The following is a 13,092-nucleotide window of genomic DNA, read 5'->3' on the forward strand; positions in this document are numbered from 1 at the left end:
ACTTGAAGATGAAATGGTAATTAAAGGAAAAACTGAAGAACTAATTAATTAAATAAATCAAGACCTGTAAAAAGAAAATGCAAGAACTCACGGACTCCATCAAAAGACCAAACCTGAGAATCATGGGCATCAAAGAAGGAGAAGAGGTGCAAGCAAAGGGAATGCATAATATATTCAACAAAATAATAACAGAAAATTCCCAAATCTAGAGAAAGATATTTCCATACAGATGCAGGTGGCCTCCAGAACACCAAACAGACCAGATCAAAATAGAACTACCCCATGACATATCATCATTAAAACAAGTTCAGAAACTAGGAAAAGAATATTGAAGGCTGTAAGAGAGGAAAAACAAATAACATACAAAGATAAACCCATCAAAATCACAGCAGACTTCTCAACAGAAACATTAAAAGCAAGAAGAGCTTGGGGTGAGATCTTCCGGGCACTGAATAAAAGTAACTTCAACCCCAGGATATTCTACCCAGCAAAACTATCATTCAAAATAGATGGAGCAATAAAAGTCTTCCATGATAAGCTGAAACTAAAACAATATGTGACCACAAAGCCACCACTACAAAAGATTCTACAAGGGATTCTGCACACAGAAAGTGAAACCCAACATAACCATGAAAGGACAAGCAGCACCAAACTACAGGAAAAGAAAAAGCAAGAAAGTAGAGAGTAACCTCAACTTAGGTGCACACAATCAAACCTTCAAACAACTAAGACAACTAAGTGACAGGAATCACCACATACCTATCAGTACTAACACTTAATGTTAATGGACTTAATTCACCCATCAAAAGGCACTGTTTGACAAAATGGATTAAAAAAGAAGATCCAACAATTTGTTGCTTACAGGAGACCCATCTCACTGACAGAAATAAGCATAGGCTTAGGATGAAAGGCTGGAAGATTTATCAAGCCAATGGCTCCCCAAAACAGGCAGGAGTAGCAATACTTATCTCTGAGAAAGTAGACTTAAAATGTACATTGATCAAATGAGATAAAGAAGGACATTCTATACTAATAAAAGAGGAAATAGACCAAAAGGAAAAAATAATTATCAACCTATATGCACCCAATGTCAACGCACCCAATTTCACCAAACATACCTTGAAAGACCTAAAAGCATATATTAACTCTAACACAGTGGTTGTGGGAGACTTTAACACCCCATTATCATCAATAGATAGGTCACCCAAACAAAAAATTAATAAAGGAATTCAAGATCTAAAATATAGAGTAGATCAAATGATCCTACTCGATGTCTACAGAACATTTTATCCAACTTCTACACAATATACATTCTTTTTAGCTGCCCATGGAACCTTCTCCAAAATAGATCATATCTTAGGGCACAAAGCAAGCCTCAGCAAATATAAGAAAATAGAAATTATACCATGAATTCCATCTGATCACAATGCGATAAAACTAGAACTCAACAACAAAAGACAAAAAACATGCAAACAACTGGAAACTGAATAACTCATTGCTTAATGAACAATGGATCATTGATGAAATAAAAGAGGAAATTAAAAAGTTCCTGGAAGTCAATGAGAATGAAAACACAACCTACCAGAACCTATGGGATACAGCAAGGGCAGTCCTGAGAAGAAAGTTTATAGCCATGAGTGCATATATTAAAAAGACTGAAAGATCCCAAATCAATGCCTTAATGATACATCTCAAACTCCTAGAAAAACAAGAACAAGCAAATCCCAAAACAAATAGGAGAGAAATAATAAAAATAAGACCTGAAATCAATGAAATGGAAACAAAAAAAAATACAAAGAATTAATGAAACAAAAAGTTGGTTCTTTGAAAAAATAAACAAGATCAACAGACCCCTGGCAAATCTGACTAAAATGAGGAGAGAAAAAAACCTAAATTAGTAGAATCAGGAATGCAAAGGGTCAACAAACACCATGGAAGTGGTGAGAACCTATATTCAAATAAATTTGAAAATCTTAAAGAAATGGACAATTTCTAAATACATATGATCATCCAAAACCGAACCAAGAGGAAATTAATCACCTGAATAGATCTGTAACACAAAATGAAATTGAAGCAGCAATCAAGAGTCTCCCCAAAAAGAAAAGTACACGACCTGATGGATTCTCTGATGAATTCTATCAGACCTTTAAAGAACTGATACCACCCTCCTTAAACTGTTCCACGAAATACAAAGGGAAGGAAACTGCCTAACACATTTTATGAAGCCAGTATTACACTTTTCCCAAACCCAGGCAAAGACACCTCCAAAAAGGAGAACTATAGGCCAATGTTCCTTAATGAACATGGATGCAAAAACCCTCAACAAAATAATGGCAAACCGAATTCAACAACACATCAAAAAGACTATTCACTACAACCAAGTAGGCTTCATCCCAGGAATCCAGGGGTGGTTCAACATACGAAAATCAATAAATGTAATAAACCACATTAACAGAAGCAAAGACAAAAACCACTTGATCATCTCAATAGATGCAGAAAAAGCCTTTGATAAGATCCAACACCATTTCATGATAAAAGCTTAAGAAAACTAGAAATAGAAGGAAAGTACCTCAACATTATAAAAGCTTATATGACAAACCTACAGCCAGCTTATAGTTAATGGAGAAAAACTGAAACCATTCCCTCCAAAATCAGGAATGAGACAAGTATGCCCACTATCTCCACTCCTATTCAACATAGTACTGGAATTCCTAGCCAGAGCAATTAAGCAAGAAAAAGGAATAAAAGGAATACAAATAGGTAAAGAAACTGTCAAAATATCCCTATTTGCAGACGACATGATCCTATACCTTAAAGACACAAAAACTCTACTCATAAGCTCCTAGATACCATCAATAGCTATAGTAATGTAGCAGGATATAAAATCAACATAGAAAAATCATTAGCATTTCTATACACTAATAATGAACAAACTGAAAAAGAATATATGAAAATAATTCCATTTACAATAGCCTCAAAAAAAATCAAATACCTAAGTGTAAACCTAACAAAGGGTGTGAAAGACCTCTACCAGGAAAACTATAAACTGCTGAAGAAAGAGATTGAGGAAGACTATAGAAAGTGGAGAGATCTCTCATGCTCATGGTTTAGTAGACTCAACATAGTAACAATGTCTATACTCCCAAAAGTAATCTACATGTTTAATGCAATTCCCATCAAAATTTCAATGACATTCATTAAAGAGATTGAAAAATTTACTGTTAAATTTATATGGAAACACAAGAGGCCATGAATAGCCAAGGAAATACTCAGTCAAAAGAACAATGCAGGAGGTATCACAATACCTGACTTCAAACTATATTACAAAGCAATAACAATAAAAACAGCATGGTACTGGCACAAAAACAGACATGAAGACCAGTGGAACAGAATAGAGGATCCAGATATAAAGCCACACAACTATAACCAACTTGTCTTTGACAAAGGAGCTAAAAATATTTGATGGAGAAATAGCAGCCTCTTCAACAAAAACTGCTGGGAAAACTGGTTAGTAGTCTGCAAAAAACTGAAACTAGATCCATGTATATCACCCTATACCAATATTAACTCAAGATGGATCAAGGATCTTAATATCAGACCCCAAAGTCTAAAGTTGATACAGGAAAGAGTAGGAAATACTCTGGAGTTAGTAGGTATAGATAAGAATTTTCTCACTGGAACCCCAGCAGCTCAGCAACTAAGAGATAGCATAGATAAATGGGACTTCATAAAACTACAAAGCTTCTGCTCAACAAAAGAAATGGTCTCTAAAGTGAAGAGAACACCCACAGAGTGGGAGAAAATATTTGCCAGCTACACATCAGACAAAGGACTGTTAACCAGAATATATAGGGAATTGAAAAAAACTAAATTCTCCAAAACGAATAAACCAATAAAGAAATGGGCAAGTGAACTAAATAGAACTTTCTCTAAAGAAGAAATTCAAATGGCCAAAAAACACATGAAAGAATGCTCACCCCTAAGTGTATTATGCAAATATGAATAATAAAACAATAAAAAAATGCTCTCCATCTGTAGCAATAAAGGAAATGCAAATTAAAACCACACTAAGATTCCACCTCATCCCTGTTAGAATAGCCATCATTAGCAACACCAACAACAGGTGCTGGGGAGGATGTGGGGAAAAAGGAACCCTCTTACACTGTTGGTGGGAATGTAAACTTGTACAACCACTCTTGAAAAAAATTTGGAGGCTACTTAAAAAGTTAAACATTGATCTACCATTTGATCCAGCAATACCACTCTTGGGGATATACCCAAAAGACTGTGACACAGGTTACTCCAGAGGCACCTGCACACCCATGTTTATTGCAGCACTATTCACAATAGCCAGGTTATGGAAACAGCCAAGATGCCCCACTACTGACGAATGGATCAAGAAAATGTGGTGTCTATACACTATGGAATTTTACGAAATGTTATCATTTGCTGGTAGGTGGATGGAATTGGAGAACATCATTCTGAGTGAGGTTAGCCAGGCCCAAAAGACCAAAGATCATATGTTCTCCCTCATATGCGGACATTAGATCAAGGGCAAACACAACAAAGGGATTGAACCTTGATCACAAGATAAAACCAAGAGCACACAAGGGAGATAGGAGGATAGGTAAGACACCTAAAAAATTAGTTAGCATTTGTTGCCCTCAACGCAGAGAAACTAAAGCAGATACCTTAAAGGCAACTGAGACCAATAGGGGGAGGGGACCAGGAACTAGAGAAAAGGTTAGATCAAGAAGAATTAACCTAGAATTTAACACACATGCACAGGAAATTAATGTGAGTCAACTCCCTGTATAGCTATCCTTATCTCAACTAGCAAAAACCCTTGGTCCTTCCTATTATTGCTTATACTCTCTCTTCAACAAAATTAGAGATAAGGGCAAAATAGTTTCTGCTGGGTATCGAGGGGGTAGGGGGGAGAGGGAAGGGGTGGGTGGGTAGTAAGGGAGGGGGTGGGGGCAGGGGGGAGAAATGACCCAAGCATTGTATGCATATATGAATAATAAAAAAAAATAATAAAAAATAAAAATAAATACATAAAATAATGGCTCAGTATTGCACAGTGCACATTTTGTGCCTTTGCATAAACATACCTTACATTATTTAAACAGTATCTAATTATGGGACATTTTGCTTTTCCATGGACTTTAATGTAAAACAATCATGGAGTAAACATTATGTTAAAATAAAAAACTTGGTCCAAATGTTTTATCTGGAGAACTTCATGGAATTCATTCAAGAATACTTTCTACTTTTTGAAACAAAGTATATACCAGTTATCTACTGCATAATAAACTATCCTAAAAACGCAATGGCTTATAACACAAAAAAAAAATCACTGATTTTGTTCACAAATCTGCAGTTTGAGTAGGGCTCTAATTGTGTCAGTTGTGTAAGTTCACTTGGGGGAATGGAGGACTTACTTTCAAGATGGATTAATTACCCACCTGACCAATTGCTGCTGGTTTTCAGCTGGGAACTCAGCTAGTGCTATGAACCAGGTCTTCAGCTCCTTTCCACTTGAGCCTCTCCATGGACCTCAGACTTTTTCAGAGCATGTCGACTGTGTTCCCACGACTGAGCAGTCTAAGAAAAAAGGGTAGAAATGCATGCCATTTTTATATCCTTTTCTTAAAAGTCAAAAAGTGTTTATCTCTCATTGTATTCTGTTGGTTGAGGTGGTCACAATGACCTACCCATGTTCAAAAAAGAGGCAAAGACTTGGCTTCTACATAGGAGAAGTGGAAATGTTTTAGAAGGGCATGTGGGATGGGAGATATTGCTGTCAACTTTAAAAAATACAATACTTTAAAAACATACAATATGGAAATAAAATATGGTAAAAATTAAGATTGAGAATTTTTTTTTGTTTACAGCCTTTTATTTTTTATTTTTTTATTTTTTCATTTTTCTTTTATTATTCATATGTGCATACAAGGCTTGGTTCATTTCTCCCCCCTGCCCCCACCCCCTCCCTTACCACCCAGTCCGCCCCCTCCCTCTTCCCCCCTCAATACCCAGCAGAAACTATTTTGCCCTTATTTCTAATTTTGTTGTAGAGAGAGTATAAGCAATAATAGGAAGGAACAAGGGTTTTTGCTGGTTGAGATAAGGATAGCTATACAGGGCATTGACTCACATTGATTTCCTGTGCGTGGGTGTTACCTTCTAGGTTAATTCTTTTTGATCTAACCTTTTCTCTAGTACCTGTTCCCCTTTTCCTATTGGCCTCAGTTGCTTTAAGGTATCTGCTTTAGTTTCTCTGCATTAAGGGCAACAAATGCTAGCTAGTTTTTTAGGTGTCTTACCTATCCTCACCCCTTCCTTGTGTGCAAGATTGAGAATTTTGATGTTGGCTAGTAAGTATCTCTGTGTGTTTTATGGACAGGAATTTCTTCAGTTTTTTATTGCTCATAAAGGGAAGTTAAAAGATTTGTGAGTTGACTCAGTAGTCAGTAAAATAGTTGAGTTTTAAAAATGGAACATGGTCAAGGTTTTCCCTGAAGGTCTTATGGATCAAGGAGAATAAGAGGGCCAAGTTAAATCAAAATGCGTTGGAGTAAAAAGGCAGTCAAATGCCAATGAGACCCATTTCACATGCCCTTCCAAAGACTCAGGTGCACCACTGATCTCAGGTTGTAGGATAAAGGTTTTATGAGTTGATCAGCGTGTGATATGTGAATGTATCAGAGGTCAGGTGGATAAGGACAGTTAAATGAAAGGGAGTGTTGGAGGTTATAGGCTTCTAAATCATAAAACAAAATGTTACTTGCTCATGTCATCCAAGACATCAACCTCACATGATATTCCACATACATCTCAGAATAGTGATGCTGAAATAATATAGAATCATTCAGACCTAGCATGGCCTTCAAAAAAACTCCCGGGAAAGAAGTAGTGTTAGATAAATCCTAGAGAAAGCATGAGTGGTTATTTGCCAAGTCATTCAATCACATTACTTTTTTATTCTTTTTTTTTTCTGAATGTCGAAATGTAACTTCTTATATTTTATCTTCTTGCAGGAACCCTTTTTCTAAGTCAATTTCATCAAAACCATGACTGATAGTTGACCACTTCAAAGGACTCTGCCATTAAGTATTTTTCCTTTTTATCTCTCCCTATTGAAACTGCTGTAGAAAGCAAAGTGCAGATTGTACTCACTGACAAATGATTATGCCCAACTTTACATAGATTCAAAGTGCTTGTAAGAGTGCAGGCCCTCTTCTCTTTGTTAGTTTGAGTTGTATTCAACCATCAAGGAAACATTTCTCAGAATGACAAGAGTAAATTGTAACGTCCTTCAAAGAGTGAACGCAAATGCTTTTTCCAAGTGTAAACATATATTTAAGAAAAATAGCAAAACCCCCGAAAGGTCATGTATTGCTCACTCTCTTGTGCCAATACACTCACTTTATAGCAAGAAAATTTGGGGATTTTAGTTCAACATTTGCAGTACAAATTCAACTTTAACTTCCTGCATGAGAATATTAAATGACATTTGCAAAAAACAAAGACCCCTTTGGAAATTTGATTTAAAAAGATTAATAAGCCTGAGTATAAACTTGAAGTGTACTACAGGTAGCATATGGAGTAATAATTAACATCATTATTTGTTCAAATTAGATTTAGATTCAATCTTATTATTTCCACAACCAGAGATATTTTGCACAACCTCCCTTCCTGAGACATTAGTGGTTGACAAATGTGTGAATCTGTGTGTGAGTGTGTGGGTACACAAGCATGAGTGTGTGCACATGTGTGTGTGAGCATATGAGAATATGTGGGTGTGTGAATGCTTGTGAGTGAATGTGTGTGTATGACCAAGTGTATGTGTTTGAGTGCTGAATGTGTGTCTGTGTGCATGTGTGTGCATGCATGTATGAGTGTGTGCACGTGCAAGTGTGAGTGTGTGTACATCTGTTTGTGTGAGCGTGCATATGTGTGTGCATATGACACTGAGCAGAGGTACTGCTAAATGTCCTCCACGCACAGGGCAGCTCTCCATAACAAGTATTATACATACCCAAATGCCAAAAGTGCAGCAATTGAGGAGACTTGGTTTTGATTTAGACACAAGAAATTTATTTAGGGTAACTGTTAGGAAGGGATGCCCTTGTCTCTTCTACTGCTGCCAAGGCACACATACCAGATCCATTTTTATCCAGTTTGTTATTAAAAATGTTTCTACTTTTACACTTGAATAGGATCTTTAACTTGGGGATGATAGATAGAGGAATTAATTTACTATAACCAGAAGAACACAAAGGATGGACTATAAACAAATTTTCTGAATAATTTGCTTAGGCTTATCTTTTAAAGTACTGTTTTCCCTTATTACCATAAGGACAGCTCTTTGGTTCATAGGTACCACCCCTTCATTAACCCTTTTATAATCAGTTTTAAATAGATGAAAATGTCTCTGGTAGTGTTTAGAGGCTCATTAGATTCCTTATACATTTGTTATTTAATTTCTAAATGTGAAGTTTCTCTTTTTTAACCTCTTGCTGTTTCACTGATTTTTTTGTTCTTTTCTTGCTCTTTCTTTTTCATCTCTTTGTGACTTCACACATATGTGTGAACAACCCTTCCTGAAGGACTCAATGCTTAAACTCTCCACCAGCATAGAAAGAACTTCCCAATCTTTGTCTTTTATTCTAATACTGCTTTCCATATCTTCTTCAATATGGTAGCACTTTTTGTTTACCATTTGCTTAGAACTCTCAGTTGTCTATGGAAGCCCAATGTTTATTTGGCTATGTGGATATTGAGTTAATGTTCTCACTGAATATACTTTTGGTCTTTAAACAATTTGCTTATTGTAATCTATATTTTCCAGAAAGGATTCGTTGGCATTTAACAAAATTTGTTTCAGGGTTTTTTGATTGCCTAGTATCCACACTGACTATATTCCAGGTAGAACCATGTGAAGTTTTTTTTTTTTTTTCTCTTCTGTATTTGGGTATTGACACCCTCTCAAGTTCAGAACCTATCAGAACCTAGGGAGGGGTAATTTTTCTAACCTTTAAAAACTGAGGCAGAAAAAAAAAACTCTGCTTGGCAAAATGTCACTAGGGAGCCTATTTCTCTAAAGATGCCTTTTCTCTGTCATCTCTTCTTGTTTCATAGTTGGAAAATTTCCCTTTATTGCAGAAATTAGAAGAAAAACTATGTTTATTATGCCAAATCTATTGCTCCACTTATCCAACTACCACTACCCCATAAATATAATAGTTTTCATCTCTTCAGATCTTTTAATTCCTTGATCCATGATCCATTACAAAAATGGGTCATTACGAAATATAGACTGCAAGGTCAGTTATTACTGTATGATAATAATTTGAATTGTTAAATGGTAGAAAATCAGTTACTCTTTCTACTTATCTTTGGAGACCTGGACATTAGGGATGGGTCTAGACACCCACAATACTCATGCTATCACTCTGAGAACCCTGAGTGTGGGATCCAGATCCTTTATTGAATTTAAAGGTCAGTGACTTGGTGTCCTGTTGCAATTGAAGACCTACCTCTGAGGTCAACCCTACAAGAATTTTCTCATTTTAAAAAGTCTCCTCCTTACAAAACTTTCTTTTGGCTCTAATCAGAAATTTAATTTATTCTTAGATAAGGAAAGGGAAGATCTTAACTTCTCTGATGTGAGGGATCTGAAGAAATTAGGAGTGAGCAAGATAAATATCAGAGCATCAGCACTACACACATTTCTTAATGGAAAAGATCTTTGCTTTTGTTATTTTAATTTTCTCTGCATGGAATCAGATAACCTATGTGCCTTCAATAATGATGATGAAAAGTTGCTAACTTTCTAGATCTCATGAGAAAGACCTAAAGTAACTTTTAAATTTCATTTGGCCCAAAGAGAATATAGATATTTATTCCTTCATTCACTCACTCATTCATTTGTGAAGGCCTGCTGTGTAAATACATGCCATGGAGCTTATGGCTATGAGAAGAACAAGACAAAATATCATTGAGAATGCAATACATTGTAAGGAAAAAATGTAAATGTAGCAATACAAAAGTAATAAGGCACAGTAAACTACACAAAGAACTAATGAATGCTTTTCAGGTGATATTGGGAGCTCTTTAGTGAGAATACCATCAAGCGAGGGTTTCAGGAATGAATAGGACATTATTAGGCAGAAGAAATGGGAAAGAGCATTTAAGCAAGATAAAGTGCATGTGTAAAAGCAGACTTAGAGATGAGAAATAATATACTTCCTGAGAGTTGTATGGCCTGACTTTCATCCTAGGGTTCAACATTGGATAAGGATGGAGAAGCAAACAAGAGCTAGATATGTGCTATATTCAGGAATGTGAGCTTTTATTTTGTAGGTAATACATTCCAGTTCGTATCACATTTTATTATTATTTTTTGCCAGCAATCACTGTTAACAAACATACCATAGTAGATACCTTAGTTCATCCTTCTAATAAGCCTGTTGATCTAGTCTTTCCTGTTGCCAGCATCTCCACCTTCTACCAAATGAGTTGGCTTTTTCTTCATACCACCTTGTGAAGATGATAATTTGAAGGGCCACAGGAAGTTATTTGCTTCCTTGAAGTGTTTTCCAATAGTACAGATCTCAAGAATCAGATCCCACATGGAGGTGATGCCAAATTTACCAAGAGATGGAAAAATCAAAGAGTTATCTGTCAAAGCAATTTGCTTCTTATTGATTTTGCTATAACCACGCTTGCAAATTAATTCATTTACTGACTTTAGGTTTGGGTATTCCATGCAATATATGGTTCCGCAATCCTTAGCATGTTAACTGAAACCTTGTTGAGTTTAGCAAAGGTGCTGTTGAAGATCTGGAGAAGGCAAAGAAGCTGTAACACCTTGAGGACCTTTGAGTTCACACCACTGATACCCTTGATTCTCATAACAAATGCCAATTTGGGTTCTGCAGTACATAGAAGTTGCCAGCATTACTTGCCATCCTAGCCACGCAAATCCCAGTTCTGTACATCTGTTTATATTCCTTGTGGTAGTGCTTGGCTTTTTCATAGATGAGCTTCCTCCTTGCCTTTTGAAGCATCTTCTGGGCAAACTTCTTTCTTAGTCACTTTACTTTCGGCTCTGTGAAGTTCCTTTGCTTTTTATTAAGGGTATCTGGAACAGCAGGAACCTTTTTTCTTAAGGGTTTTTGGTGCAGCAGGAACCTTCTTTTTCTTCTCTTCAGCACCTTCCATGGTTCCAACTAAAAAAGAGCTGTATTACATTGAAGTTTGGAAATATTTTTGGTAAAATACACTTTTCAGATGTGTAATGGTTTCTGGAAAGTATGAAGAGATGAGGTGAGGGGTTGGAGGGAAAGGAGAGTAAGAGAAAAGCAATTTTTTTGCTTACAGAAACAAAAGAAAACAGAGTGGAGACTTTCATTTGGCCACTATTAATGGTTAAACAAGAGGAACATATCTGCAGAGAATATTTGTTCCTTTGAACAACTCTCCCAGTAGTGGCAGTGTTAGAAGTATGGGGAACTCAAAGAAATCAGAGAAGGTAAGTCAGTGGATACTTGGGAGAAAAACATTTTCATTCATGACTTCTACATTGTGTAGTATGGTGGTTTGAACTTGAGGCCAGTGGTAACTAGAAATTTAACAACTCTGGAGTGACATTAGCAAGATGGCAGAGTAGGAGTTTTCTAAAATTATTTCCTCACAATGTAGTGACTTTGAAAATAATTAATGATAAAGAGTGCATTTGTGGGAGTCTGGGAGTCCAACAGAGAAGTTCTAGTGTACAGTTGGAGTGAAAATTCAGAAAATAGATGCACTTAAGAAAAACAATTTAATTTTATTTGTGTCATTTTCCATGCAAGGTGGCACATAGATAAGAGCCAAGGGAGATCCTTTCAGTCCATGAGTCTTCCCTCAAGGAAAGTGAGAGTACAGTGAGTAAGCACCTACTTTTCCTTGCTCTGCAAGACACTGCCCAAGAAGCCCACCTATTTCTGCCCCACCTAGAACTTTGAGGGGATCAGCATGGTTGATCATCATGGCTCTCTGGAAGGCTCCAGGAGTTTCACACCTGAAGCTGGATATACCACACCCATAGTTCCATGAACTTCATTGCCTAAGGGAGCTGCTTCCTAGTTGGTAGTACATCTCCAAACCCCTGCAACTTAGGTCACTGAGATACCTGCAGAAAATACCACTGATTGCAGGTGAAGAAGCGACACACGTGCTAAGCTAATACGTTCACCTGGACCCAAAGCCAGCAGAGCATATCCAATCAACACTCTTAAGACACATTGCCAGCACATAGTCTTTTACTATGAAAGCCTCCCTATAAAATTGGTAGAGGCAACTGACCTATCAGATGCACAAATACCAACACAGGATGCAAAAAGCATGAGAAAACAAGATAACACGACAGCCACAAAGGAACACAATAAGTATCTAGCAGCAGGCCCCAAAGAAAAGAAAATCAACAAATTGCCTCCCAAAGAATTTGAAGGAATAATTTCAAGGAAAAAAGAGAGAAGACTCAAATAAAATAAAATAAAAAATAAAACTGGAGATGTGAGCAATACTACAGAAATACATAGGATCATAAAAGATGACTATGAACAATTATATGCCAAAAAATTTGATATCCTAGAAGAAAATCTGGATAGGCAAATCAATAAGTAAGGAGACTGACTGAATCAGTAGTCAAAAATCTCTCACAAAGAAAAGCCTAGGACTGGATGGCTTCACTGGTGAATTCTACATAGCATTTAAAGAAAAAACAGCAGTCTTTTCTAACCCTTCAAAAAATTGATGAAGGAACACTTTCAAAATCATTTTATTGGCTAGCATTCTATAGGCCAGGTAAAGACACTACAATGAAAGAAAATTACAGGTAATATTCCTGTTGAATGCAGATGCAATAATTCTCAATTATACACTTGAAAATAAATTTTTGATTAAAAGGATCATTATCAAGTGAGATTTGTCTCTGGCATGCAATGATGGTTTAACATAGGCAAATCAATCAACATGACATACCATATTAGCAGGCTGGGGAATAAGAACCATATGATCATCTCAATAGACAAAGCGTTC

At 36.4% G+C, this 13,092-nt stretch overlaps 1 pseudogene; it reads right to left on the reverse strand.

Annotated features, from left to right (window-relative positions):
- Positions 1-10,453: 10,453 nt before the first annotated feature.
- On the reverse strand, positions 10,454-11,232 carry LOC109702641 (large ribosomal subunit protein uL30-like; annotated as a pseudogene).
- Between the last annotated feature and the right edge of the window lie 1,860 nt (positions 11,233-13,092).

The sequence above is a fragment of the Castor canadensis genome, chromosome 13 (assembly GCF_047511655.1).
Source record: "Castor canadensis chromosome 13, mCasCan1.hap1v2, whole genome shotgun sequence".
Taxonomy (NCBI): domain Eukaryota; kingdom Metazoa; phylum Chordata; class Mammalia; order Rodentia; family Castoridae; genus Castor; species Castor canadensis.